The following is a 6,206-nucleotide window of genomic DNA, read 5'->3' on the forward strand; positions in this document are numbered from 1 at the left end:
CAGCTTGAACCAGTTTATTGTTGGTCATTTTTAAATTATCTTTGGCAAAATTTTACTTACATAAATACAGCAACACTTTAATACCTTGTAAACAACAGACAGTATCAAACTACATTAAAAAAAAAAAAAAAAAAGCAAGATGGCTCCACGAGTGACCAAATTAAAGATCCAGTAAATTTCCCAGGAAATGTAGTAATGGAGCTTACTGATAAGGAATTCTAAAGACTTACACAAGAACAAAACGATAAAAATAATAGACAGTAAGAGACCATACTAAAAAAAAAAGAAATACATAGTTTTCCCTCAAAAAAAAAAAAAAAAAAAAAAGGTAAATGAAACAAATGTAAATTGCTACAATTTGATGAATTTGATCTATACTTATGAATATAGTAGCTCAAAATACCAATTAAGAAGGAGTCTTCACATCAAGTATCACTTCTATTCCCTCTGTATACAGAGTTGATAGGGATGGGCAACTTAGACACTGAGAACTAAAATGGGGATATTTTATAAAGGCACAAAGTGACTGGCTTACAAGTTTCCAAAAGAGAGTTTATTCAGAGTGTGTGGGGGAAGGTAGAATCCTCAATGAATAGTTTTCATCTCATCTAGATGGGTCTGGTGAAAAGAGATGGGGAAAAGAGTCTTCTGATTCAATAGTGAGTAATTGTTATCATGCCTAATTGTGATGGTCACAACTGTAAATGTATAAGTTTTGTAACAAAAAGGAGGACGTAGTTAATCTTACAGTCCAGGAACAGAGAACAAGGAGATGTTAATCTTACAGTCCAGGAACAGGACCAACAAGGGAGATGAGCATAAGCGGAATGTGGGCCCCTATCCAGAGAAGCAGTGACATCAGAGATGGAGGCAGAGATGGGGACATGGAGAAAAAGAGTAGCTGAGGCCTCTAGACTCATGGAAAGAGAGGGATTGGAGCTGGCCATCAGGAGGCAGGCTTGCAGAATATGCCCTTTGCTTGTTTAAATGATGATATATTCCTGAGTGTTTTTGTGTAAATCCCTTCCCCAAAAAATAAAAAACAGCGGGAATAGAAGCAAATATTGTTGAATAATGATGCGCAGTGGAGATTGTAATGACTGTAATGATACAATGCGTGTAAAACTGATGCTCTCCCATGTAAACTATCACTCAATCCTCAAGAAAAACTTATAAACAAAAATAACAGAAAAGACCACTTTGAAGTTTTAAAGGGCACTTTCAGGACTAAGGTGCACTTGACTGAAGCCACAGTGTATATATATATTTTTTTATTTTAGTTTTTTTAAATTGTAAATTGAGTGACAGTTTGTAGAGTAAATCATCAGTTTTACGTCCACCACATCATGTAAATTGTTTCATCTCAATTATTGCAATCTCTTCTTAAATTCATTCCACTCTCCTTCCTAACACTTCTGAACTTTGTCCTTAGGTAAATTTTGACATTTTAAATAGTTGACCATTCCCTGGCCAGCGAACCTTTTTAACATTGTTTCCTTTCTATACCTGTCTACCACTTGTTGAAGATGTGGCCATGAACATGAGTTCTGTTCTAGACCTGAAGGGCAGCCTAGGGCCATAGTCTCATGTTCCTCCAGTGTCTTCCTGCCTACTAAACCTTGCCTTTTTTATAATTTTGAGTTTTGTTACACATTGTCTCTCACTTTGAAAGTGATTCCTTTCAGAAAGTTGGTATTTGTAGCCAGCCACGATCTTGTTCTTCTGGTTTCAGAGTCATGCAAACCAATGTTCACAGGTGGGATTCGTCAATTAGAATAAATGTTTCTGGTGGTGATGCTTGTGTGCCATGGAGTTGATTCTGACTCACAGCAACCCTGTGTAGGGTTTCTGAGGTTGTAAGTCTTTACAGGAGCAGAAAGCTCATCTTTCTCCTGCAGAACAGCTGGTAGTTTCGAACTGCTGACCTTGAGGTTAGCAGTCCGATTCATAACCATTATGCTACCAGAACTCCTAAAGAGGCATCTTCAATTTGTATTGCTCTTCTTTATTCCACACATGGAGAGATCAATGAGTAGTTGAATCTTAGGTGACTGCTAATGAGCTCTTAAGAGTTCAGTTTCTGCTTATCAAAGTAGGATGTACAACATTGTTTTTGTGGACTACATTATGCCAATTAACTGTAGAGTCCCTTGAGACTGTGGCCCTGAGCCCCAGTAACTTGGTGTTTCAAATGTTATTCTATGGACTGTTTTGAAGGATGTGTAATTCTTGGTTGGCATTTCTTTTACAATTGAATTTATAATAATTTTCTTGCATCTTGTGAAATTACTAAACTTTTGGTATTTAGTTCTGTTAGCTTTTGTAGATAATTTGAATGTTTTACAAGGATAATCATGTTGTCTTTGAACAGACAGATGTATTGTTTAACATTAAAATCAGTAAGATTTTTTGTTGTTGTTGTTCAAAAGTGCTGAGAATGTACATTCTTCCCTTATTGTGTGCTTTTTTAAAAAAATTAAATATTCATCTTCAACTGATAAGAATCATAGTCATAAGTTTTGGGTGCATGTACATTTTCAAATTGGGGAATTCTTTTCAAAATTTTCTGAGTTCTTTATTTATGTTAGTAATATGTTTTGTTAATAATTTTTTGCCCAGATTAAATTAATTATATGTCTGTGCACATATTTATGTATGGTGGTGACTATGTGCTGTGAAGTCAGTTCTGACTCATAGCGAACCTGCATAGGATTTCTGAGGCTACTATAAGTCTTTACAGCAGCGGAAAACCTCATCTTTCTCTCACTGAACAGCTGGTAGTTTCGAACTGCTGACTTTGGGGTTAGAAGCTCAACTCGTAACCACTATATTGCTAGAGCTACTCATGCTTACTGATGTGTATTGTTAAATATGCTATTGATTGATTTTCAAATGTTTGACAACTAATTTTTCATTCCTAGTGAAATCCCAAGTTGGTCATGGTGCATTATGATTGATAGATTAAATTAAGATATTTTATTGAGAATTTTACATCAATATTCATGATGAAAATGTATCTGTAATTTGTTTGTTCGTATAATATTGTTGTCTAAATTTTTGAGCATTATTATAGATAGCTATTTAAAATAAATCTTAATGTTGGCTCTTTTGCTACTTTCTGAAAATAAGTTTTAGTTAATTGGTTATATGTCCTTCCAAAAAAATCAGGTTTACTACTGAATCACTAATTTGTGTGAGGGTGATTTGTTACTAGTTTTGATTTATTTTTGGTGCATCATATTGTATAAATAAAATTCATTTAACAATTATATAGCTATTTAGATTTTTTACTGTGGTTTTAGTAATTTTTAAATAATATAAGTATATTTGTTTTCAGTGTAAGTTACTTGGGCTTAACATTGTGCATGCAATTATCATTATTGTATTTGTAATATTCTTAGTAATGTCTCATTTTTTTACTTATGTTATTAGTAATTTTTATCTTTTTATTCATTTATTCACAGGTTTATCTCTTTTAAAAATAGCTTCTAGTTCACATTTATTACTGATTTTTCTCTATTATTTTTATAACATTAATGATTTCCACTGGTCTAAAAATTATATTATTATATTCAGCTGTTATTGTTAGGTGCCATTGAGTCGGTACTGACTCATAGCGAACGTAAGCACAACAGAACGAAACACTGTCTGATCCTGGGCCAACCTCACTATTGTTGCCACGCTTGAGTCCATCGATGCTGCTACTTGGCCAATTCACCTCATTTGGGTTCATCCTGTTTTCTCTGACCCTTAACCTTACCATGATATCCTTCTCCAGAGACTGGTCCCTACTGACAAAATGTCTGAAGTATGAGAGACAAAATGTGGCTGACCTGGCCTCCAAGGAGCACTCTGGCTCCACTTCTTCCAACACAGATCTGTTGGTTCTCTGGCAGTCCATGGCACTTTCAATATTCTCTTCCAACACCACAATGCAATTCTTCTACGGTCTTCCTTATTTACTGACCAACTTTCACAAGCATATGTTGTTGTTAGGTGCTGTCGAGTCAGTAGAGACTCATAATGCACAGCAGAACAAAACATTGCCTGATTCTGGGCCAACTTCACTCTTGTTGCCATGCTTGAGTACTTCGATGGTACCACTTGGCCAATCCATCTCGTTGGGTGTCTTCCTCTTTTTCTCTGACCCTCCATCTTACCAAACATGATATCCTTCTCCAGTGACTGTTCCCTCCTGACAATATGTCCAAAGCATGAGAGACGAAGTTTGGCCACCTTAAACTCTAAGGAGCACTCTAGCTGCACTTCTTCTGAAACACATCTATTGGTTCTTTTGGCAGCCAATGGCACATTGAATATTCTTCTCCAACAACGTAACTCAAAGGCATCAATTCTTCTATAGTCTTCCTTATTCACTGTCCAGCTTTCACACGCATATGAGGTTATTGAAAATATCATGGCTTGGGTCAGGTGCATCTTAGTCCTCAAGCTGACATCTTTGCTCTTCAACGTTTTAAAAAGTTCTTGTGCAGCAAATTTGCCTAATGCAATACGTCCTCTGATTTCTTCACTGCTACTTCCGTGACTGTTAATAGTTGATCCAAGAAGAATGAAGCCTTTGACAAATTCAATCTATTCTCTGTTGATAAGAATGTTGTTTATTGGTCCAGTGGTGAGGATTTTTGCTTTCTTTATATTGAGATGTAATTAATACCAAATGCTGTGCTCTTTGATCTTCATCAGTAAATGTTTTAAGTCCTCTTCACTTTCTGCAAGCAAGGTTATATCATCTGCATATTGCAGTTGTTAATGAGTCTTCCTCCAATCCTGACGCCATGTTTTTCTTCATAGAACCTAGCTTCTTGGATTGTAGCTCAGCATACAGGTTGAATAAGTATGGTGAAAGAATACAACCTTGTCGCACACCTTTCTTAATTTTAAAACATTCAGTGTTCCCATGTTCTGTTCGAACAACTGCTTCTTGGTTCAGGTACAGATTCCTCATGAGCACAATTAAGTGTTTTGGAATATTCATACTTCTCAATGTTGTCCATAGCTTGTCATGATCCACACAATCGAAAGCCTTTGCATAGTCAATAAAGCACAGGTAAACATCTTTCTGATGTTCTCTGCTTTTAGCCAAGATCCATCGGACATCAGCAATGATATTGCTAGTTCCACAGCCTCTTCTGATCTGGCTTGAATCTCTGGAAATTCCCTGTCAATGTATGATTGAAGCCGTTTCTGTATTACCTTTAACAAAACTTTATGCGCATGGGAAATCAAAGAGATTATTCAATGATTTCTGCATTCCGTTGGGTCACCTCTCTTTGGGGTGGGCACACATATGGATCTCTTCCAATCAGTTGGCCAGATACTTGTCTCCAAATTTCCTGGTAGAGATAAGTGAGTGCCTCCTGTGCTGCCTCACTTTCTTGAAAGATTTCAACTTTTATACCATCCATTCCTGGTGCCTTGTTCTTTGCAAATTCCTTCAATGCACCTTGGATTTCCTCCCTTAGTATCATTAGCTCTGGATCATATGCTGCCTCTTGAAATGGCTGAACATTAACCATTTCCTTTTGGTTCAGTGACTCTGTGTATTGCTTCCATCTTTTCTTGGTGCTTTCTGCATCATTCAGTAATTTGCCCGGAGAATTTTTCAATAACGAAAGACGAGGTTTGAATTTTTTCTTCAGTTCCCCCAGCTTGAGAAATGCTGGGTGTGTTCTTCCTTTTTGGTTTTCTGATTCCAGATCTTTGCACATTTCATTGTAATACTTGCCTTTATCTTCTTGAGCTGATCTTTGAGATTTTCTGTTCAGCTATTGGGCCTCCTCATTTCTTCCATTTGCTTTAACATCTCTCCGCTGGAGAGCAAGTTTCAGTGTCTCTTCTGACATCCATTTTGACCGTTTCCTTCTTTCTTGTCTTCACAATGATTTTTTGCTTTCTTCATGTATGATGTTCTTGATGTTCTTCTGGTCTTTAGTATTTAGAGTTTAATGCATCAAATCTGTTCTTCAGAGGATCTCTAAATTCAGGTGGAATATATTCATGGTCATATTTTGGCTCTCAGGGACTTATTTTCATTTTTTTTCAGCTTCAGTTTGAATTTGCATATGAATAATTGATGGTCTGTTCCACAGTCTGCCCCTGGCCCTGTTTTCACTAATGATATGGAGCTTTTCCATCTTCTCTTTCCACAGATGTAACCAATTTGATTTCTGTGTATTCCATCTGGT

General features: G+C 36.4%; 1 protein-coding gene across 1 annotated transcript in view; it reads left to right on the forward strand.

Moving 5' to 3' along the window:
* Window positions 1-6,206, forward strand: part of CDH18 (cadherin 18, type 2) — a 606,534-nt gene that overhangs the window by 512,969 nt on the left and 87,359 nt on the right. The gene's annotated exons all lie outside the window — the stretch shown is intronic.

Source organism: Chrysochloris asiatica, unplaced genomic scaffold (assembly GCF_000296735.1).
Source record: "Chrysochloris asiatica unplaced genomic scaffold, ChrAsi1.0 scaffold00300, whole genome shotgun sequence".
Taxonomy (NCBI): domain Eukaryota; kingdom Metazoa; phylum Chordata; class Mammalia; order Afrosoricida; family Chrysochloridae; genus Chrysochloris; species Chrysochloris asiatica.